Source organism: Macrotis lagotis, chromosome 4, assembly GCF_037893015.1.
Source record: "Macrotis lagotis isolate mMagLag1 chromosome 4, bilby.v1.9.chrom.fasta, whole genome shotgun sequence".
In the NCBI taxonomy this organism is placed as follows: domain Eukaryota; kingdom Metazoa; phylum Chordata; class Mammalia; order Peramelemorphia; family Peramelidae; genus Macrotis; species Macrotis lagotis.
The window spans coordinates 272335321-272360167 of NC_133661.1; the positions used below are offsets into that span (position 1 = coordinate 272335321).

General features: G+C 38.6%; 1 protein-coding gene across 1 annotated transcript in view; it reads left to right on the forward strand.

Annotated features, from left to right (window-relative positions):
* The window catches only part of ZFP36L1 (ZFP36 ring finger protein like 1), an 88960-nt gene that overhangs the window by 317 nt on the left and 63796 nt on the right, over positions 1–24847 (forward strand). The gene's annotated exons all lie outside the window — the stretch shown is intronic.

A 24847-nucleotide genomic window follows, 5' to 3' on the forward strand; every position in this document is an offset into this window, starting at 1 on the left:
ATAACTGTGTGATAGGTTGGTGTTGTTTGGTTGTGTCAGACCCTTTGTGACTCCATTTGGGGTTTTCTTGGCAAAGAAATCCAAGTGGTTTTGCCATTTCCTTCTCCAGCTCATTACCCTCCTGATATCATTGTCTTCTTCAAGAATGAAGGACAAATATTATCATTTTTTCATCCTATTTTCTTGTATTTATCTTTCTATTTCTCTTTGCACTGTCTTTCCTCAAATGAGGAAACTGAGGCAATCAGGGGTAAGTGACTTGCCCAGGGTCACACAGCTGGTGGGTGTTTAAGGTTAAATGTCTGGAGTCTTCTTGACTCCAGACCCAGCCTTCTATCTGTGTCCCCTAGCTACATGCATATGCACATGTGAAAGATACACACAAGTATGCATACTATATGATATAATATGCACAGACATGTTTATAATAGCTACTACAGAGTATCTGCCTTTGGGAACATAGATTTAGAGCCAGAAGAAACCTTAGAGCTTATCTCTTCTAACTCCCCTATTTTATGGTTGAGAAAACTGAGACGCCCAGAAGGGAAGAAGCTCAGTGGTCTGGTTTTGAATAAAGAGGCTGCTCACATACCAAACACCATAAAATAGAGGTTCTGCTCCTCATCCAGCTCTGCTCCTGACATGCTTCGAAACCCTGAATAAGTAATTTCTTTTTCCTGAGATTCTGCTTCCTCACCTGTAAAATGAGTTCCCTAAGATGCAGAAGCCAGTGAGGAAATTTGAGAACTGCCAGTTGATTCTTTCTAATCCTCTGTCATCAAGGCTGGGCCCACTGTCTTGTCCCCTTCCGGCTACCTCGGGGCCACGGTGGCTGCTGGTTCTTGGGGAGAGGGGGAGGGAGGGGGAAATGTTGAAAGATTCATCTGCTTTGGGATGCAGTGGGAAGGAAAGGACCCCCCTGGGAAACAGGACTCAGCCAAATTTGCAAGGGGTCAGCCTTTGTTGCCAGGGGTGAGCCACTTTCCTAGCATGCATAATGAGCCTTGGAAAAGCCAGGCAGCTGGCAGGGCTTGACAACCACTCCTCCTCATGCCCCTGCCCTGAGGAGAGGAAAAAAGTCTCATTTTTCTTTCAAAATAACACAACTTGTTTGTCTTTCTAAGCCAACAGCGTAACTATTTTTATATTCATCCAGCAGAAGTGTCTGGGAACGATAGAGCTGGTAAATAAAGTCTGGCTATGTAAACCACACTTTATCTGGAATTTTTCAAGTTTCTTGGCAATTGACCTTCCCTGTTTGGCTCTGCTTACTTCACTCCCACCCTATTCCCCCATTGCTGGAGAGGGTCATTTTAGTTATCCTTTAGAAATGACTGCAGGAGGGGAATACCCTGGAGAATCCAGTGGGATAGGAGCTTGAAGCTAATGGCATTTCTATAGCCTTTCCCCTTCACCCATCTTTCTTCCAAAAAATACTCCCCTTCCCACAAGGTTTTTGAATGTATGTGGAAGAGGTCCCTTGGAAATACTGATTTTTACCCAGGAAAACTAGACAGACATCATTTCCTTTTTCGACAGACTTAACCAGACTCCAGCAAAGCCCTTGACATAGTGTCCCATTGTTATCTTTATGGATAATAAGGAGAAATGTGAATGAAAGTTCAAAGTTAACAACTGGCTGTAACCTGACCCAAAGAGTAGTCCTAATAAGTTTAGCTCCAAGTTAGTTTGGAGGGAGTTTTCTAACAGGTCCCTTCACAAATTTATTTACTTGCCCACCTGTCTATCTAGATTTATTTAGTCATTGGCTTATCTATCTATCTATCTATTTATTCATTCATTCATTTATTTATTTATTTATTTATTTGATTGACCTCCCTTGTTGGTTGTGTGTTCCTACAGAAATGCACAATTGTATGCATATGCACATGTGAAAGATACACACAAATATGCATACTATATGATATAATATGTACCGACATGTTTATAATAGGCACACTCTACAATCTGCCTGTATATAAACAGGTTTACACATACATGTGTAGATATTGGTATAATATATACATATTTATATATAGGCATGTGTGTATATGTATGTGCTAAAGGTCACAAAGTTCTCAGAAGGTAGTTATTGTTATCCTCATTTTACAGACTGATGAAAACTGAGGCTAGGAAAGGTTAAGTTACTTAGCCAGGGTCTCACAGTTAGTAAGTATCTGAGGCAGGGTTTAAACTCATCTTTCTGACTCATGGTCAAGTTTTAACATCTTTTATCAATGACTTGAAGAAAGGGCAAAACTTTTATGCAAATAAGATTTGCAGTTGACCCAAACCTAGGAGAAGGATTACTAATATCATGGATGTCAGAATCAGAAAAGGTCTTCACAGGTTAGATGACTCAAATAATAATAATAATAATAATAATAATAATAATAATTCTTATAGTACTTTAGTACTATAGTACTTTAACTATTTTTTAAAATTTGCAATACAAAATGCATATATTTTAATTTTATCTTCACAATAACCCTTGGGTCATTATCCCTATTTTTAAGGATGTGGAAACTGAGGCAGGCAGGAGTCAAGTGACTTGCCCATGGCCTCACAGCTGACAAGTGTCTGAGACATGATTTAAATCTTACTGATTCAAGTCCTCTTATCTAGTACTCTTATCTACTGTACCACCTACTTACTTAAATCTGATCAATTGAAATTTATTTTTTTAAAGTTTTCTGGTCTATTGATATTAAATTTATGTCATGGAGATAGATGTTAAATTTTATGTTTGAGTTCAAAAATCCAACTTCACAAGGACAAAAGAGAAAAAAAACCCTGATAGATTTGGCTCTAGTGGACCTGGGCTCTGAGATATACACACACACACACACACACACACACTAGTGTGAATAGGGGAAGACAGTTTTTTTTTTTAATTTTTTTTTTAGATTTTTTTGGTAAGGCAATGGGGTCAAGGCCGCACGGCTAGGTAATTATTAAGTATCTGAGGTTGGATTTGAACTCAGGTACTCCTGACTCCAGGTACTCTATCCACTACGCCACCTAGCTGCCCCTAGGGGAAGACAGTTAACTTTCAACTGGTCCTATTGGAAGTTGGGGAGGGTGGGGGAGCAATCTTAATCTCTGAGATCCTTTCCATCTCTTAAATCTCTGACCCTATATGTGGCTAGAGAGCATTTGATATGGGTATTTTGGTGGACTGCAAATTCAGAGACAACAATATAGTTTAGGATGCATTAAGAAAGGTTCAGGAGGGGTGGCTAGGTGGTGCAGTGCATAGAGCAGTAGATAGGCCCTGGATTCAGGAGTACTTGAGTTCAAATTCAGCCTCAGACACTTAATTTACCAATTTACCTAGCTGTGTGGCCTTGGTCAAGTCACTTAATTCTATTTGTCTTGCAAAAACCTTAAAAAAAAAGAAAGAAAGGTTCAGGGGTCAATCAGGTAGTATAATGGAGAAAGCTCCCAGGCTTAGAATCAGGTGGACCTGAGTTTAAACCTGGTTCCAGATACTAGCTGGATGGCCCTGAATGAATCACTTAAACCTGATTTAAAAAGGTTCAGTGTCCAAAACTAAAGAAAATGAGAATCCTGATCTGGAGTGTTGTGTCTAGGCCCCATATTTTAGGAAGGATATGGATAACTGGGAATGTACAAAAACAGATTCCCAGGATGGAAAGGTAGCTAGAGATTGTTCTGTACATGCATAGCCTGAAGCTACTCTGGATTTTAGTCTGGAAAAAAGACTACTGGGGACATGAGAATTTCCTTCCAAGTATCCAAAGTTTTGTTTATATTGAAGAGAAATTAGACTTGCTCTGCACCGCCTCTAAGCATTTCTCTCTACTCCTCACCCCCTTGCCCCCCCCCCTTAGCTGAAGATCTTGTCTTATTCTTCTTTGGAGTAAATAATAAAGGAGTGTCTTAATGCCCAAGCTAAGGTATTACTGAACTTACTTGCCAGCTATTGGTATTATGCATGCTATTGCCCAAGGGTATGACCAAGATCAGATGTGTGTCCACTCACCAGGTCCAGGCATAGGTCCAGAGGGGGTTTCTAAAAGCCAATACAGAATCAATAACACTTTAATAGTACAGAAATGTCACAAGATTTTTTCCCAATACAAAAAGGAAATTACAGTATTTCTGTATCCAAAATTCCCCTGCTATACTCCTGTAGCTCACTATTTCTCTAGGATCAAAAAAAGGATGTTCCTCTAGTGTGTCTGGGTAGCTTAAAACTGCATTGAATACCTTGTACAAAATATTTTGGCATTAAAAGCTGTACATAACTGGCCCCTTCCTGCTTTTCCTAACTACTTATGTGCTACTTTCCTCCATGTCCTCTTCAGTCTGGCCTGCCTACCCACTCTTCAAACATATCTGACTGTTCCTTATCATAACCTGAAATGTTTTTCCCTATTCAGCTGGGTCTCCTAGAATCTCTCACTTCCTTGGAAATTCAGCTCAAATACTATCGTGGGAGGCAGAATACCTTTTCTGATCTCCCCAGGTAGAACCTTATAATAACTGCTACTGCTGCTACCACTAGTTAGGGTGTTTGTATAGCTCTTTAAGTTTTGCAGAGTGCTTTACAAATATCTCACCTGATCCTCACAAACCCTGGGAAGTAGATACTATGTTTTATTCCCATTTTATGGATTAAGAAACTGAGGTAGGGGGCAGCTAGATGGCATGGTGGATAGAGCACTGGTCCTGGAGTCAGGAGGACCTGAGTTCAAATGTGACCTTAAACAATATTCACTTAGTTGTGTGACCTTGAGCAAGTCATTTAAACCCATAGCCTTTCAAAAAAAAAAACCCAAACCTGAGGTGGATAGAGAGCAAATGACTTGACCAGGGTCCCACTACTGGTATTGGAGACTGTAGTTGAATTCAGGTTTTCTTGACTCTACCTCTTAGCTCTGTGTTACCTTCTAATTGTAGCAGATACTTAAGCCACTTTTAACCTGGCTGCCTTAATTTACTCAACTATAAAACAGGGCTATTAGTACCTACCTCTAAGGATGGTTATAAAGATAAAATGAGAATATCTGTAGTGTTTTGCAAAGCTAAATTTGCAAAGCTTAAATTGCTCTATGGTTTGTTACTAAATTGGTTTGTATGGTTTTTTTTTGTTGTTGTTTAGTCGTTTCAGATGTGTCTGACTCTTTGTGTCCCAATTTGGGATTTTCTTGGCAAAGATACTGGAATGATTTGTCATTTAAGTGATTTGCCCAGATTTGTCATTTAAGTGATTTGCTCAGGTTCACCCAGTTAGAAAGTCTCTGAGAACTTAGATCTTCCTGACTCTAACCCTAGGTCTCTATCCATTGTTCTATCTAGCTACCCCCGATCTATGGCAGTTGTCTTTTAAAAAGACCTGAATATGAACTATTTAAAAAATTATCTAGGTGAACCACTCTTTAGGGTAAGCTGAAGCCACTTTCATAAAGACCAAAGAACAATGAGCCAATAGGATTGTATTATTACACCTACATACTCCTGTTAAGTAGTCTATTATAGTGACATGGCCTAATTCAACTAGGGATATTGAGTATGGAATTAAAAATAGCTGCCAATGAGTAACTTTCTTTAGCCACATCTCCAGGTGGCCCAATGGAGTGCTTATCTTGTGTTGTTTATCTTAGATTCCTAGGTTCTTATAGTTTGCAAAGTTCTTTTCTCACCACAATCAAAAAGGTGGTGGTGGTGGTGTACAGGTTTGGAGGAGGGGGAAGGGCGATGTCTCTTCTTCAAAAGTGATTAAGAGGCTGTTGGCTTTATCATTCTCCTATACCTCTCTGGCTGAAAAATATGCAAAAGTTCTCTATTGCCAACTTATCTCCTCAAGTTTTTTACCTGGCATTCAAGGCCCTTCATACTCTGGTCCCATTTGATCTATTCAGTTTTATTTCCTAGCCTGTCTGCCCTCCACTTCAGTTTGGAGAGCACCCCTACTGTACAAAATTACTGGGCTTTCTGGTGACTTCTTATTTTAACTCATTTTATAAAGTTATATTGATGTCCCTTTTTGATATCCCAGTCATTTCCTGATCAATTCTCTCTAAAAAAAACTGTCAAGCCAAACCAGTCATTTCAGAGGTTGTATGCATATATTCAACATTTGGCTTCTGGTTTTGTACTCTGTGCCTCCCCTATACTCCCCCCTCCTTGCTGAAAGAAGGGAGGAATGTTTTTACCATCTGTTTGACAAAATCAATATTGATCATTTTACTTAAGCCATTAGTTGTCTTTTTATAATATTTTCCATCATCACAGCTACCTCTCAGGTATGATATGAAGATCAAATGAGATAATATATTTAAAGCACTTTGTAAACCTTAAAGTACTAAATAAATGTTAGCTGTTATTCCTTCTTTTTTTTAAAGTCTATTACTTTTTTTTAGTCTGTACTTAAAGATTTTATTTATTTTGAGTTTTAGAATTTTTCCCTAATCTTACTTCCCTCCCCCCACCCCCCACAGAAGGCAATTTGCCAGTCTTTACATTGTTTCCATGGTATACATTGATCCAAATTGAATGTGATGACAGAGAAATCATATCCTTAAGGAAGAAACATAAAGTACAAGAGATAACTAGATCAGACAATAAGATATCAGGTTTTTTTTTTCTAAATTAAAGTTAATATTCCTTGGTCTTTCTTGAAACTCCACAGTTCTTTCTCTGGATACAGATGGTATTCTCCATTGAAGACAGTCCCAAATTGTCTCTGATTGTTGTACTAATGGAATGAGCGAGTCTATCAAGGTTGAACATCACCCCCATGTTGCTGTTAGGGTGTACAGTGTTTTTCTGGTTCTGCTCATCTCACTCAGCATCAGTTCATGCAAATCCCTCCAGGCTTCCCTGAATTCCCATCCCTCTTAGTTTCTAATAGAACAATAGTGTTCCATGACATACATATGCCACAGTTTGCAAAACCATTCTCCAATTGAAGGACATTTACTTGATTTCCAATTCTTTGCCACTACAAACAGGGCTGCTATGAATATTTTTGTACAAGTGATGTTTTTACCCTTTTTCATTATCTTTTCAGGATAATAGACCCAGTAGTGGTATTGCCAAATCAAAGGGTATACACAGTTTTGTTGCCCTTTGGGGGTAGTTCTAGATTTCTCTCCAGAAAGGTTGGATGAGTTCACAGCTCCACCAGCAATGTAGTAGTGTCCCAGATTTCCCACAACCCTTCCAACAAATGATCATTATCCTTTCTGGTCATATTGGCCAGTCTGAGAGGTGTGAGGTGGTACCTCAGAGAAGCTTTAATTTGCATTTCTCTAATAAATAATGATTTAGAGCAATTTTTCATATGACTATGGATTGCTTTGATATCCTCATCTGTAAATTGCCTTTGCAAGGATATCTTTGACTATTTGTCAATTGGGGAATGGCTTTTATTTTTTTTCATTTGACTTAGTTCTCTGTATATTTTAGAGATGAGTCCTTTGTCAGAAACATTAGTTGTAAAGATTGTTTCTCAGTTTACTACATTTCTTTTGATCTTGGTTACAGTGATTTTGTCTGTGCAAAAGCTTTTTTTCATCTAGTTTTTTAGTGATGTTCTCCATCTCTTCTTAGTCATAGACTGCTTCCCTTTCCATAGATCTGACAGGTAAACGAGTCCTTGATCTTCTAGTTTGCTTATGGTATTGCTTTTTTTTTTTATGTCTAAATCCTGTATCCATTTGGATCTTATCTTGGTATAGGGTGTGAGGTGTTATTCTAATCTGTTTCTTCCATACTAACTTCCGATTTTCCCAGCAGTTTTTATTGGAGAGTTTTTATCCCAATAGCTGGACTCTTGTTATTACTTCTTTTAAAAAAAAGTTTTTCTCATTCCTTCAGTAAAGTGAATCTCAATCTTCATGACCCCATTTAGGGTTTTCTCAGCAAAGCTACTGGAATGGCTTACTATTTCGTTCTCCAGTTCATTTTCCAGATGAGGAAACTAAAGCAAACTAGTGATTTATCCAGGGTTGCATAGCTAGTAAATGTCTGAGACCAGATTTGATCTCAGAAAGATGAGTCTTCCTGATAGTAGGTTCTATCCAGTGGGCCACACAGTGCCCCTATTATTCCTTCTGGTGTAATAATATTCCATATCCTCCAACCAATGAGTTTCCAGTTTTTTACTACTAAAAAGTGTTGTTATACATGTTTTGGTCCATATAGGTTGTTTCTTTTTTTTTTTTGACTTTGGTTTCCTTGGGAGTACAATAGGTTCAAATGGTTCTACCAAATCATCAAAGCCTTGATCAGATTCCATCTCTTCTATCCAAGTCTTAGCTTTAGCTTGGAGTTAGAACTCCCATGTTCTTTTTTGGCATCATTTCAAAGCAATATATTTTTTGGTGCTTGCTGCTTGGACCCCCCCCCCCCTTAGGCACACACTCCCATATGATAGAGTGGAAAGACTGCTAGATTTGAAATCTAAAGAACTGGATCCAAATCCTCCTTTCACAACCACTTGTATGCAAATCACTTTCCCTCTCTGACTTGTAAATGCATTTATTTTCCTTTTTTCCTAATATTCTACTCACACACTTTCCTCTGGGTCTAGAATTCCTTTAATGTAAAATGAGAAGCATCTTGGCATGGAGAATTAAAAAGGCTAGCCCTAGCTGGTTCAGGTCCAAGAATCGGGACAAAAACCCCGAGATGTATCTCTTTAGACTTTGTCACAAATCTGAATCAGTGGAGGGAATTCTCCACACTGAAATCCCAAGCCTCCCCTACTACCCTTCCCAAAAAGAGCTGAAATGAGGTCTATTTTAGCTTGATGTAAAGGGGAAATTTATAATTAGGGTTTTCTCAAAATGAGACGGAGCTGCTTTAGATGAGTTTCTCATCACTGGAGGTGTTCAAGTAGAGGGTGCATGTCCACTTGTCTGGGATTTTATATGGGGATTCCATGAGTTGCTCTATGATCTTTGAAATTCCTTTCAGTTTTCAATCTTGTAGGCTTAGGAATCTCAGAAGTATTGAAGGCTATTTCTAATTTTGCTTTTGAAATCATCCCAAGTGAGAGCATATATATTTTTTAAAAACTCCAAAAATATTCTACAACATTTCTTGAGTACTTGAAAACTTTCTTGATGCTCCAATCTCCATCCCTTATCAGGTTTTTGAGAAACAAGACAGGAAGAGCACCAAACAATTAGATACTTCTTGGAGGTCTTAGCCTGAGACAGACCCCTGACAAGCAGAAAAGTTAAGGCTGGTTCTCCTATCCCACCCCCCTCAGGCTCTCCAACAGGTTCTGCTCTCTGGGGTGTCCCAAGTTTTGTAAGTGGGAGACTTTGGCTATCTGCAGGCCAGATTCCAGTCTGTACTCCCAGAGCCCAGCAATTAGTCTCCTCCTTTCTGTCATTACCACCTCCGGGAGATTTGTTAGCCTTTTTTGCCCCGGGGAGAGGCAAGGAGAATTTAAAAACAGTCTAGCCCTGATTGGGTCTGAGAATAGTACTTGGAAACCTGCAATTAGAGTGCACCTGGGAGTAGGGTGGAAAGGAAGGGGAAGCCCCCTGCTCTACAAACTCTTAACAGGGCCAGTTCCAGGGCTTCCTCAGTAGTCTATGGGAGCCTGGGGGACAAAAGGTTTAAGAATATATTTGTGAATGAAAGGAGGTGAGAAAATAAGCATCATAATTAAACTCTAGGCCCTGAAATTCAGTCTTGGAACCAGACCTTAAATTGCAATCTTTTGTATTTGAGTACATTGTAAATCCCAGAATGCAAAAATGCAGATGAAGGTGGACTGTTGTGCCTTGCTGAAAATCTCCAAATCTACAAATTGAGATCTTCCTAACAACTCTGAAATTCAGTTTCTCACTACCCCCCCCCCCACCTTCCTGCTCTTCTGACCCAGAGACTGTAGGCTTTTTGAGCCCCTAATCCCAGGGGAAAAGGTCAAAACCTGGCTTAGGTAGGTCCTTCGGGGGAAAAAAAAAGCTTGAGCTAAAGTTATAGTAATGATAATCCCATATTTTTATAGTACTCACCTTGAAAAAGTGTTCCTTGTATTACACAAACCTCCCTGAGGGCAAGGACTACTTAATTTTTGTTTTCCTGTCATAGTTACCTGGCACATCATAGACATTTCATAAATGTTTTTTGAATCAAATTCATTTGATCCTGACCTACAGTGCATTGACTATGGCAGGTAATTAATGAATTATTATCACATCTTGCCCAGAGGAGATGGCAGAGCTGGGTTTGGGACTCCCATTTTCTGATTCAGTGCTTTTTCCACTGACTCTACCTGAGTCCTCCAATATGGGCATGTTTCTATGAACTCTGCCAAGATTTTCTACTCTGCCAAGGTTCAGAAATGTGTCTCCAGTCACCAGCTCCATGTTAGCTGGAGAACCCTCTTCTTTCCCATCTTTGGGCTCAGGTCATCTGGAATTGTCCAAGTCTGGGGATGGGCTGAGATCAGAGTCTTCCTTAGGTTCCTGGCCACTCCAAGACCCCCAACTAAGGGCTATGATATAGTCCTTTGTCATCTTCTCAGACACAGCATTAACAAATCTTTGTGAAGGAAAACAAAGATGTAGATGGTGGTAAGGAAAATAGATGAGGGCTATAAACTCAGGACAAATGTGAAATCTGAGTTTGAGACCTCTGGCCCAAATGACCCTTCTGTTCCTCCCAGTGGGCCCCCACCCTCCCTTGTTCCTCTCAATGAAATTATGAATTCTCTGCACCCTATTCCCCTGTTTCCTCTTCTGTTTCTTTCTTTCTTTCTTTCTTTCTTTCTTTCTTTCTTTCTTTCTTTCTTTCTTTCTTTCTTTCTTTCTTTCTTTCTTTCTTTCTTTCTTTCTTTCTTTCTTTCTTTCTTTCTTTCTTTCTTTCTTTCTTTCTTTCTTTCTTCTTTTTTATCCTGCTTCTTCTCTACCCCTAATGCTTTCAGTATCTATTTCTCTCCCTCTGTCCCAAAACCAGCTTTCAGGAAAGGCTAGGAAAATGTTCAGGTACATAAATTCTACCATTTAAATGACTGATACTAATTTAAAACAAAGGTTTTCAAACTGAGGTCCATAAACTTGTTTCTTCTAACTATGCTAGAATGTCATTGACTTCCTCTGTAATCTCATGAATTTTATTTTGTATATTTATAAACATTATTCTGAGGATGCTTTCATGGGTTCCACCAGACTTAGCCAAAGGGGTTCATGATTTGAGAGGCTAAGAACTCTGACTTAAAAAACCCCTCTCAAGGTTGCTTCATATAGACCCATAAATTCCTAGACTTTTGTTTTTTTGTTTTTAGGGTTTTTTTTGTTTTTTGTTTTTTTTTTTGGCAAGGCAATGGGGTTAAGTGGCTTGCCCAAGGCCACACAGCTAGGTAATTATTAAGTATCTGAGGCTGGATTTGAATTCAGGTACTCCCCACTCTAAATCCAGTGCTCTATCCACTGCCCCACCTAGTCGCCCCAATTCCTAGACTTTTAAAGGGACCTCAGAGATCATCTAGTTCAAACCTTTCAGAGGTTAAGCTTACTGAATGAAGGGGAAGGAATTCATGCCCAATTGTTTTTTTCCTTAAATTCTTATTCTAGTGTCCCTTCCACATCACCATTTAGTTCAACCTTTGAATGCAAGAATCTCTGTTTTAAGTGGGAAAGGGACTTTCGAGTTCATTTAAGCCAGTCCCTTAATTTTATAGCTAAGAAAACTGAGGCTCAATTATGAAGTAACTAGTCTGAGGCCACATGGATGCTAGAGCTGGGATTGGAATGTAGGTCTTGTTTTTTCAAATCCTACACCCCACTTCTTCCAGTTAATCTTCAGCAGAGACTGGAGTATTTTTACAATGATAACTAATTAATCTGGTCCATTTTGAGAGCATTTCTAATTATTAGACTTCTGTCCCCCCCCCCCCCCCCCCCCCATATTGAGCTTCTCCTGATAACTTCTATTTTTTGGTCTCCTACACAAAACAAGTTTAGTCCCTCTTCACAACTATTTGAAGAGTTATGGGTTTTGGTGAAATTTCTGCTAATTTCTAGCTCGGTGACCTTGAATCAATTTCTTAATTTATTAATTAAAATAGGGAGGAGGAGGAGGAAGTCAGAGAGGGTGGAGAGAAGGGGGAGAAACGCGGAGAGGAGAAGGGGAGGGCAGGGGAATGGCAGCCCCGGCCGGGCCTTTCAATTGCACCCAGAGGTCTCTAGGGGCGGCCCGGCTGCCGCCAGGCGGCACCTTTACCCCACGAGGACAGGCGGGCAGGGGCCCGCGGGCCGTGCCCACCCGGGCTCAGTCTAGTACCCCGCTGAAGCGCGCGATTCTCCGGCCTCGGGGCCGCCACCGGGGAGCCGCTGGGGGCTTCCTTCGGAGAGGGGCGGCTAGGCGGCCCCGAGGAGGAGGCCCGCCCTGGCCCCTGGGCGGGGGGAGCCCCGCGGGGCTGGGGCCGCGGCCCGGGAAGCCCCCGCCCCAGGACTCGGAGGGAGCGGCCCGAGGAGGACTGCGAGGGCGGGGAGGACGGAGTCGCGGGAAGCACAGCGGGCATGAGAAGACCCCTGGCCCGAGGGGCTGCCTCTGCCCGGGCATTGTAGGGCCCTGCATTTGGAGCACCTGGGCCTTCTGTGCCACCCCAAGCACGTTCCCCGTGCCTGCTGTAAAATGAGACCTCGGGCCTCGGAGCCCAGGTGTCTCGGGAACCGGAGCCGGAGCCGGAGCCGAGCGTGGGGCCGGGGGGCTGGAGGCCGCCCAGGGGAAGTCTCGGGACCCAGGAAGCCTGGGCTCTAAAGAAAGGCAGAAGGGAAAGAGAATGTGTGCAGCGAATGCAACCATAGCAGAGGGAAGATTGCTAAAGCGAAGCTAAACTAGGGGAAAAAACCCAGCCATGGTCCCAAACAACAGAGAATGCAACCCACTTCTCTCAGCAGAGAGGGGGTGACTTCCAGGAAAGAATGTGATCATCATACATGATGACTGTGTCTTCTGTTCCTACTTTGACTGATTTTCTTAGTTACACGGGAAGGGTTCAGATTCTAGAAATGATCAACATGAGACAGCAATAAAACATAAAAAAAAAAAAAACAGCACCGAGTTAGCCTTTGGGAGAACAGTAGGTTGGATAATATTATCTATCCTCACTGGACAGGGGGAGCTATGAGATACTTGGCAGTAGCTCTTTTAACTTTCTCATCATTTAGTCAGTGGTTAGTATTGGTAAGAAGTTGGATGTGTGGGATTGAGGCTGGGGTTTGCCTGGAAAGAGAGAGTTGAAAAGTATAAAATACGGGGGCACCTAGGTGGCACAGTGGATAGAGCTCTGACCCTGGAGTCAGGAGGACCTGAGTTCAAATGTGACCTCAGACACTTAATAATGACCTAGCTGTGTGGCCTTGGGCAAGTCACTTAACCCCATTGCCTTGCAAAAACCTAAAAAATATGGCAAAACAGCTTAAAGCCTACATAAAGCACAGATCTAAGGAACTTGAATAAAGGAGAGGTAGTGTGGTGAGGTAGGAGGTGGAATCACTAATTGGCTCCAACTGTTTGACTCAAACTGCTTCATCTCCAGACCTCAGTTTTCCTCATTTAGAGCAAGGGGTTTGGATTAGACAGCATCTAAGATTTCTCCCAAATTAAAAAATTCCAAGGAAAAATAAACTAAAGTTACAAAGAAAGGGCAAATGTTAGAAATATGAGATCTTAGGGTTTAGGGACTAATTTCATATAACTTTGTAGCCAATTCTTTATATGCTTTCTTTTCTTGGGCTTTGGTAGGAAGAGTTGGTGAATCATCTATAACCTTATTGATATGGGGAATTCCAGGTATGAAAATTCCCTCCAACCACACAAACCTGTAAATTTGTAGTTTTAGTTGCAAAGGGCAAATAAAGGAGGTTAAGTGAATAGCTAATGTCAATGGCAGGATCTAAACTGAGTTTCTGTCTCCTAACCATGTTGCCTCTCATCTTGCCCTTAGTAGGTGCTCAATTAACTGAATTGGATCTTCACAAAAATAAAAAAAAAACAATGAAGTTTTAATGGAGGGAGAGCTCATTTTTTAGTTAGGATTATTAGAGAAAGCTTGAAGCAAAGAGAATTGCAGCTAGGGTCTAGACCAGCTAGGCACAGAGAAAGGTGTAATGTCAATGGGCAAAAGCTATATGAATATAGTTGTAAATTGAGATAGCTGAATGAGCACAGAAGAAGTAAGAGGACATTCTATATTGAGGCAAATTATGAACTCAGATTATATGTTATTTCTATCCTATTTTACACTGCAAGCTCCCCAAGAGCAGGGACTAACTAAAATTTTGTACTTCCTCTAATTCTTGGTTCTGCACAAGATGAGCTCAGAATCAATGTTTAATTGATAAGATGAGAAAGTAAAAGAAATTTAAATCAAATTAAATTTTTAAAAAAATTAAGAGAGACCCTGGAAGGCCATTAATGCCAAGCTAAGAAATTTGGATTTTGTCGTGTAGATGATGGGAAATCATTAAAGGTATTTTAAGTACAGAGATGACATGAAGTAATGTGTTTCAAGAACTTAGTTCCTACTGGGTCTCCATGAGGAGAAGAAATTTAGTCTTGAGGACCCACAGGGTGAGAAAAACTTCTGAAATATTTTCTCATTGTACTACCTTAGGCTTATTCTTCTGTCCTGGGTAAGTAGAATTTGGGACCCTTTAAACTTATCTAGTCCTAGTTTCCTTTTTTTTAGATTTTTCAAGGCAATGGGGTTAAGTGGCTTGCCCAAGGCCACACAGTTTAGGTAATTAAGTGTCTGAGACCGGATTTGAACCCAGGTCCTCCTGACTCCAGGGCCGGTGCTTTATCCACTATGCCACCTAGTGCCCCTAGTCCTAGTTTTCTTGATTGATTTATTTTGGACTTTGTGAGTAGAAATTTTCTATAGAAATCTTCTCCCTAGAATCTGTTTCTATAATCTTTTCTAGGGAAAAAAATTCTGAACTTAACAAGAAAAAAGATGCATTTCCTGCAAATCTCTATAGATACATGTTAGTTTTCTTCTATTAAGCTTGATGAAAACGACAGATAGAAGCAAAACATTTGAGATGGACAGGACAAAAGGAGAAAAGAGTAGGATAAGCAGGGGAGGAGAAATAGGATTCAAGGAAATACACAGTTTGAAAAAAATTTTGCAGCAAATTTCTCTGATAAAGGTCTCATTTCTCAAATATATAGCAGGCTGAGTTAATTTGTAAAAATAAGCCATTCTGGACTTGCTCATTCCATCAGCAACAACCAGGGATAATTTTGGGCTGTTTGTAATGGAGAATACTATCTGTATCCAGATAAAGAGTGGTGGAGTTTGAACAAATTTCAAGGACTATTCCCTTTAATTTAGGAAAAAACCAGATATCTTATTGTCTGATCTTGTTATCTCTTATACTTTTTGTTTCTTCCTTAAGGATGTGATTTCTTTCTCATCACACTCAATTTGGATCAATGTACAACATGGAAACAAAATAAAGACTGACAGATTGTTTTCTGCAGGGGTGGGGGTGGGGTAGGGAAGTAAGATTGGGAGAAAAATTGTAAAACTCAAAACTCAAATAAAATCTTAAAAAAAAAAAGCCTTTTTTTTTTTTAGGTTTTTGCAAGGCAAATGGGGTTAAGTGGCTTGCCCAAGGCCACACAGCTAGGTAATTATTAAGTATCTGAGATCAGATTTGAACCCAGGTACTCCTGACTCCAGGGCCCGTGCTTTATCCACTATGCCACCAAGCCGCCCCTCCACTATGCCACCTAGCCACCCCAAAATAAGCCATTTTTCTCTTGATAAAAGATCAAAGGATATGAACAGGGAGTTTTTAGAGAAAATAATCAAAGCTATGTATAGTCATATACAAATATTCTAAATCATTATAGATTAGAAAAATGCAAATTGAAAGGACTCTGACCTACCACCCCACCTTATATCAGATTGTCTAATATGACAGAAAGTCAAAATGACAAAAATTGGAGGGGTTGTACTTAGTGGAATTTTGTACTGATTCAGTCATTTCGTATAACAATTTGGAACCATGCTCAAACAGCTATCAAACCATATATACCCTTTGTCCCAGAAATAGAACTATTAGGCCTGTATCCAAAGAGATAAAAAATAAAAATGTAAAGGACATATCTACAAAAATATTTATAGCAGTTATCTTGGTGCTGACAAAGAAATGGAAATTGAAAAGTTGCCATCAATTGGATAATGACTGAACAAATTGTAGTATATAGTATTGTGATAGAATAATATTGTGGTATAAAAAAATGATGAGAGCATGAAGATTTCAGAAAAACTTGGAAAGACTTATATGAACTGATGTTGAGTGTAGTGAGTAAAACCAGGAGAACATTGTACACATAACTTAACTATTCCTTTTTTTTTTTTTTTTTAGGGTTTTGCAAGGCAAATGGGGTTAGATTATGTGGCTTGCTGCTAGCTGCCACCCAGAATTTAACTATTGTAACAGCAATACAATGATCCAAAACAATTCTTAAGGATTTATGATGAAAAAGGCTATTCATTCCAGAGAAAGAACTGATGGGGTCTGAATGCAGATTGGAGCATACTTTTAAAAAAATTTTATTTTGGGGCGGCTAGGTGGCACAGTGGATAGAGCACCGGCCCTGGAGTCAGGAGTACCTGAGTTCAAATCTGACCTCAGACACGTAATAATTACTTAGCTGTGTGGCCTTGGGCAAACCACTTAACCCCATTGCCTTGAAAAAAAACCCCAAAACACTTTATTTTTCTTTGTTTTGGGGGCTGTGTTTTCTTCCACAATATGTCCAGCATGAAAGTAGTTTGCATAACAGCACATATATAATCTATATCAAATTATTTGCCTTTTCAATGGAGGAAGGGGGAGAATTTGGAACCCAAAATTTTAAAAAAATGAATATTAAAATAAAATAATTTCTTAAAAGCAAAAAAAAATTCACCACTGAACTTTTAAAGCTCTCCTGTTTGTTTGTGATTCCTTCTGACATTTCTTCTGTGCATTAAAAAGTGCTTTGATGGGGGCAGCTAGGTGGCGCAGTGGATAGAGCGCTGGCCTTGGAGTTAGGAGTACTTGAGTTCAATTCTGACCTCATACACTTAATAATTTCCTAGCTGTGCGTCCTTGGGCAAGTCACTTAACCCCACTGCCTTGCCAATAAACAAACAAATAAATAAATGGATAAATAAACTAATGAGGGGAAAAAATGCTTTGATGAACCTTGCTTCCTTCCTTTACATCTCTTCTTAGTTTCTGCAAGAAGCCTCCTTCTCTCCATTGCTATGTCTCCATCCTCCTCCCACCTCCATCGTTATTAAAAAGAGAAAATCCTTGTAGCAGATAAGCATATTAAAGAAAAACATTCCCACATAGGTCTATGGGAAATGTATGTTTCATTCTGCCCTTGAGTCTATCACCCCTCTGTCAGGAGAAGTGGTTATTCATTGATTTTATGGAATTATAGTTGGTCATTGCATTGACCAGAATTCTTTAAGTTTTTCTTTTGGTATTGTTACTATAATGCAGTTATGTCCAACTCTTTATAATCCCTATTTAGGATGTACCGAAGGTAATGATACTGGAGTGGTTTGACATTTCCTTCTCTGATGCTATTACTGCAAAGAGCGTTTATTACTGCAAAGAGCGTTCTACTCACTTCATTTTGCATCAGTTCCTACAAGTTTTCCCAGATTTCTCTGAAATGCTTTTCTTCACAATTTCCTATGATTCAATAATATTCTGTTACCTTATCTTGTTTAGCCATTCCCAATAGATTGGTGTCTCTTTACTTTCTAGTACTTTACTATAACAAAAAGAGCTCTTTTTTATATTTTTATTTATATGGGTCTTCTTCCTCTTTGATCTCTTTGGAGACCTTCTTTACCTATTTTTTTTTTTAGGTTTTTGCCAGGCAAATGGGGTTAATTGGCTTGCCCAAGGCCACACAGCTAGGCAATTATTAAGTGTCTGAGACCAGATTTGAACCTAGGTACTCCTGACTCCAAGGCCAGTGCTTTATCCACTACCACACCTAGCCGCACCCTATTCTTTACATCTTAAGGGGAAATCCAGCCTTTAACACAGACGTGATTTTTTTTTGAGGGGGTATCTTTTAGGAAAGGATTATAGTACAGATAAGATTTTCTCCCTTTTCTAATCCTGAACCTTAACTTACCCAATGAGATTCCCTTCCCAAGTTTGTAAGCTCTATTCCAGATCAATTAGCTTTCTATTCCAGAGTTCTTGTAAATATTGGACTGAACTCTCTCCCCGATTGGGGGGGTGTGCCTTTTTCCATTACTGGGTCACAGCACAGTGACCATTCAGAATTACGTTGGAGTTTTTCCCAACATCCACCTCCTTGTACAAATAACTGTCAGAGTCATGACCCTATAGAGTTCAGGGTCCCTCTACTACTAGGAAAACTTTCTGCTTTCCTGTCTGGGTCTATTCACTGATTCCCTGGAGCATTCAGAATGGGCCTCTTAGTCTCCCCACTTCCAATCCCTACCCCTACCTTGGCAGGAGATCAGGAGGACAATGGGTGGCTGTCCTACGTTTTCCTCAGGGTTATAAGGGTCATGATTTTCCTTAAGCAAACAGGATTCTTGACAGACTGGTTGATGATCAACCAAGGGAGGGCTACTTGGGTCACCCAGAGTTCTAAGGGGCAGTCAGGATCAGAGAGTTGTCCATCCCATAAAAATCCTTTTTTCCTGAAAACAAAGGAGGTGTATCTTTGAGGGATGGGCCTCATGTCCTCTTATCAATTTTAAATCACTAAAGTACCCATGTTTCTCCCAAAGGTAGCACTGGAAAACTATGTTATTCTGTTTTCTTTACTTTATTTCTCCAATCTTGCCTTATCAGTCTATTCCACATAACACATGTTTGTGTTTAATTCATATCATATTTCTTGCCTTCTCAATGGGTAGGGGAAGGGTAGGAGACAAGAGAATTTGGAATTCAAAATTTTAAAAATGAATGTTGAAATGTTTTACATGTAATTGGGAAATATTTAACAAAATGTAATTTAAAAAGAAAAAAGTTCTGGTCTTTTGATTGTAGAAAATGAGGGGTGTGTGGTTTGTGTGTGTGTGTGTGTGTGTGTGTGTGTGTGTGTGTGAGAGAGAGAGAGAGAGAGAGAGAGAGAGAGAGAGAGAGATTTTCTGCTTTTTTGAAATTTGATAAGAGTAGAATCATGTAAAGATTGTTGGATTTGAAGTTATAGGCCCTGAATTAAAATCCAGTTCTATGGGAGTGGCTAGGTGGCATAGTGGATAAAGCACCGGCCTTGGAGTCAGGAGTACCTGAGTTCAAATCTGACCTGAGACACTTAATAAATACCTAGCTTTGTGGCATTGGGCAAGCCACTTAACCTCATTCCCTTGCAAAAACCTAAAACAAAAACAAAATCCAGTTCTACTTCTTAGCTTCTTAACTCCACAAAGATAATGAGGGAATTGAACCAGGTGATCCAAAAGAAATGTTTTTTAGTTTTAAATCCTTTCCTAACCTGGAATAACCTTCTTAAACTACTCCAAATCACACCAGATTTCATACTATTTTGAACTTAAATTGCTTTTCTATTGGTAACAAATTTTTATACTTTTTAATTGATATTTTATTTTATTTTTCTAATTACATGTTATGAAAGTTTTCCAACATTCATTCACATGCATATATTTTAAGTTACATAATTTCCTTCCATCCTCCCTCCCTCCCCACTCCAGCTTCCCCTCAGCAGTGAACGTCAGTCAGGTGACTATTGTACATACACATTTGTATTTAACAGTCATTTTCAATATGAGAAATTAGGATTAAGGGAAAGGAAAAAAATCATGAGATAGGAAAGAAATACACGAGAAATTTTAAAAAGTGAAAATAGTGTTTATTCAGATTCTGTAGGGTTTTTGTTGTTTTGTTGTTCTTCCTCTGGATGGGGATAGCATTGTCCATAGACAGTCTAATAGGGTTATCCTAGCTCTCTGAACTGCTGAGCAGAGCTGCATCCATCAAAGTTGATCAGCTCACAATGTTCTTATTAATGTGTACATTGTTCTCTTGGTTCTGCTCCTTTCACTCAACATCAGATCCTGTAAGTCATTCTATGCTTTTCTAGAGTCTGACCATTTGTGGTTTCTTATAGAACAATAGTATTCCATAATATTATATACCATTACTTTTATACTTTTAAAACACTTTTTCCTTTTTAAATATGAATTTGACAAATATAAACATTTGTTAATACAGAACAACAGAGAGAGGTTCATATAAGTTATTTTTCATTTGGTCATATCTGACTCTGTTGACCCCATTTGTTTTTTTTTTTAAACTACTGGAGTGGCTTACAATTTTCTTTTCCAGGTCATTTTACTGTTAGGAAATTGAGGTAAATAGAATTAAGTGATTTGCCCAAGTGACTAATAAGTTTCTGAGACTAGATTTGAACTCAGGAAAATGTTTCTGAAAAAGCCTGGCATTCTATCACACTTCTCCTAGCTGTTCTTATAAATTATAGTCCTGAAATTTATTCCTACATTCAAATATCATCTTCTACAGGAACTGTTCACTTCTCAAATCTGCCTCTCTTCAGAAGACCTTGCCTTCAAACTCCTATATTGATAAAACACTACCTTTACTTTCAAGGTCTTCAATTTTTTTGCTTATGACTTCATAATCCTTTGGAATGCACTCTAGATTCACAGATTCTCAGAATTTCACAGAAGACATCTAAGAGACCATCTAGTGAAACCCATAGTCCAAGAAGAAGCTTTGCCTCAATTTCTTCATCTGTAAAATAAAGTGGAAAAGTAAATGCTAAAAACATTCTAGTATCTTTGCCAAGAAAACCCCAAAAGAGGTCACAAAGATTGGCATGACTGAAACAGCTAAACAAAACTGTTTAGAGATATAAAGCCCTTAGTAAGGGTTTCAATATATTTAAAAAGGACTACTAAGAACAACAACAACAAAAAAAAACCCCAAACAAACTATAAAACTTCTTTATTTAATTAGAATCTTGCAAATCTAATTCATAGTGGTTTGTAAATCTTAAAACACACTGTAAATATTGTAAGCCTGGGTTCAAGTCCTGTTTCTGAGACAGCCTCAGGCAAATCACTTATATTCTCAGTTTCCTGAGAAGGTGCCAAGATGCATTAGAAGAGGGAGCTCCTTATTTGGAATGGAAATAACAGGCATAATAACATTTCTCTTAGCATATATTTTCATATAACATAACAGTTGATATAACTATTTCATATAATAACTATTATTTTACTCTTTAATGGTTTCCATCCACATCCTTATTTAAACTGAAAAAGATGAAAGGAGAACACTGACTTCATATATCCACTTATACCAGAATCCATAGAGTAGTTAAGTTGTTAAGAAAAAAAAAAGCACTAGAGTCAAAGAGAATCAAGAAGGAAGCCAACAACAAAACCCATGGTTTCAGATAGCTTTACACAAATGAAAAAACTGATAACTGGCAAGGTAGACTAGAAAGTCTGATACATAAAGGCAAATTTAAATGTGTAAGTATCATTTGAGATTTGACTGGATGGGAGCCCATGTCCAAAATATAACTCTATGTAAACATACCTTATTCTAAAGGAATGGTAAAAGAAGGGGATAAAGTATGGAACAGCATTGTATATGAAGAAAAAAATACAGTGTATCTATTTATATACATAAATATATATATATATATATATAGAGAGAAAGACATGCATGTAGAGATACAAGCACATATTTACATATACATACATAAACAAACACATATGTACATATATACACACACATACAGATACTACTGTCTTCTACCCCTTTCACTTTTTGTTGGGTGGGTGGAGATTAGAGGTTGGAGGCTCTCACTTTCAGTACCTAAATTCAAAGTAATCTCAATGTTCTAGTTAAAGAGATAAATTCATGGTTTAAGTACAAAGACCCAGTCCACATGCATTCCCAACTTTTAGCAAGGTGGCATTGGGAGACTTATTTTTGCAGATTATTAATAAAATCATAAAATCTCAGAGCCCCTCAACCTATAAAAATATCTATATTTAAATAGTATACTCTCTGGTCAGAAAGATAAAACCAAGAAATTTATCTGTTGTCTTATTTTCAATCATGTCCCACTTTCTGTGGTTTCCATTTGGGGTTTTCTTGGCAAAGGTACTGGAGTTTCTTGCCATTTCCTTTTCCAGCTCATTTTACAGATTATGAACTGAGGTAAGCAGGGTTAAGTGACTTATCCAGGATCACAGAGCTAATAAGTGTCTAAGTCCAGTCAACTCAGGTCTTCCAGACTCTAGGACTGGAGCTCTTATCTACTATACCACTTTATCTAGAACCTTATCTAGGGAAAGTCAGTTATAAAAAACTGATAAAATAGTAAGGAAGCAGGAATTTAGGATTTAAACTTATGCCTTTTTGAATAGAAAAGGTAGTATAATTCACCAGCCATTTGGGTTATTCTTGAGAAAGTCTAGTCCCATCATTCCTCAGCAGGATTTTTATTAAATAAGCAGAGGCTTACAACTGCTAAATGCTTATCACAATTGCTATTGGAAATTCCACTGTGGTTGCTTCTCTCCCTGTCTGTGGTTACTGGAGATTCACTTCAACTTCTAAGGTTGGCATAACTTTACCTAGTCTTGTCCAAACTGGAATAGAACCCATTTCTATAGAAGCTGGGAAGGAAATTTGTCCCTTGAAAGACTGCCCTACATTTCCCAAGGAGCCTTCTGAGTGGTGTCTTAGAGAAAAATAACAGCAGAAGAATTTAACTTTCAAATATTCAGTCTGAGCTATGGAGAGGAATTCCATCCAGATGTTTTTCTTCTTGATTAGATGGGACTTAGCACCAGAAGTTCTCAGCTGACTAGCTATCATTGTCTTAATAAGAATTTTCTTTAAGCTTGGCACAAATGATGCTAGCAAATGGGTAAAGCACTATGAGCTTTGAAATGACCCATCAGGTGTTGCCACAGCTTGGGAGAAGACTGTAAGAACTTTGCTCCATAGGACTCTGGTAAGATGGTTCAGCCAGAGGTTTCTGGCGTATCAGATGCCTGGCCTTGAGACCTGACCTGTTCCAAACTGACTGTCTCTGCACATGGGCAGACATGTCTGGCACAGTTGTGTATGAATCACAGCTGAGGTTTGTTCCAGAAATACTGGGATGTAAAAGCACCCACCCCATGCATTATGAATGGTATACTTTCAACTATAACTTTTCTTCCAGGATTGATAGATCTTTTCAAGTCTCTAATCAATGACTTTGGAGTTTGAAAGTTGATTTCTCTTGTTATATTTAATTAGACACCCAAATAACAGTTAATGGACTCAAATTCCATTCTATCTTAGCCTTTGTGATAGAGATAATAATTTTGTTGTATATTTGAAAGGAATAGCAAGCTGTGCATAGTAGATTTAGTTGTATATGCAATTATCTTTTTATTGTAGTAATGGACATGCTTATTTTAATTCATAAATTAAAAATAAAAATTTTAAAAATGTAGGAATGGACCAGCACCCTTAGATTTTTTTCAATTGTTATTTTATTTTTCCAATTACATGTTATGAAAGTTTTCCAACATTCATCCACATGAATATGCATATTTTTTTAAGTTACTTCATTTTATTCTGCCTCCTTTCCCATCCCTATTCCCTCAGTGGTGAATAGTTAAGTGAATATTGTACATACACATTTATGTTTAACCTGTTTATAGATTAGTCATTTTAGGAATAAGGAATTAGGATTAAGGAAAAAGAGAAAACCATGAGATAGAAAAGAAATAAGAGAAATTTTTAAAAAGTGAATGTAGTGTTCATTCAGATTCTGTAGGGTTTTTGTTTTGTTTTTCTTCCTCTGAATGGGGACAGCATTGTCCATAGATGATCTCCTAGGGTTGTCTTAGCTCTTGGAACTGCTGAGGGGAGATGCATCCATCAGGGTTGATCAACTCACAATGTTGTTGTTAATGTGTACAATGTTCTCTTGGTTCTACTCTCTTCACTGAGCATCAATTCCTATTAATTCATCCCATACTTTTCTAGAATCCAACCATTCATAGTTTCTTATAGAACAATAGTATTCCATAACATTCATATATCATAATTTGTTCAGCCATTCCCCAATTAATGAGCACTCCCTCAATTTCCAATTCTTTTTTCTTTATTGTTTTTTGAATTTTACAATTTTTACCCCCAGTCTTGCTTCCCTGCCCCACAGAAGGCAGTCCGATAGCCTTCACATTGTTTCTATGTTGTATATTGACCAAAATTGAATGTGTTGAGAGAGAAATCATATCCTTAAGGAAAAAATAAAATATAAGAGAGCAAAATTACATAATAAAATAACTTTTTTTTAAAATTAAAGGTAATAGTTTTTGGTCTTTCTTTGGATATAGATGGTATTCTCCATTCCAAACACCCTAAAATTATCCCTGATTGTTGCACTGATGAAATGAGTTAGTCCATTAAGGTTGGTCATTACCCCCATGTAGCTATTAGGGTGTACAATGTTCTTCTGCTTCTGCTCCTTTTGCTCAGCATCAGTTTGTGCAAGTCCCATCCCTCCTGGTTTCTGATAGAATAATAGTTTTCCATAACATACATATACCACAATTTGTTCAGCCATTCTCCAACTGATGGACATTCACTCAATTTCCAGTTCTTTGCCACCACAAACAGGCTCTGCTAAGAATATTTTTGTACAAGTGATGTTTTTTACTCTTTTTCATGATCTCTTCAGGGTATAGACCCCGTAATGATATTGCTGGATCAAAGGGTATGCACATTTTTAATGCCTGTTGGGAGTATCAATTTCCAATTCTTTGCTACAACAAAAAGAGTTA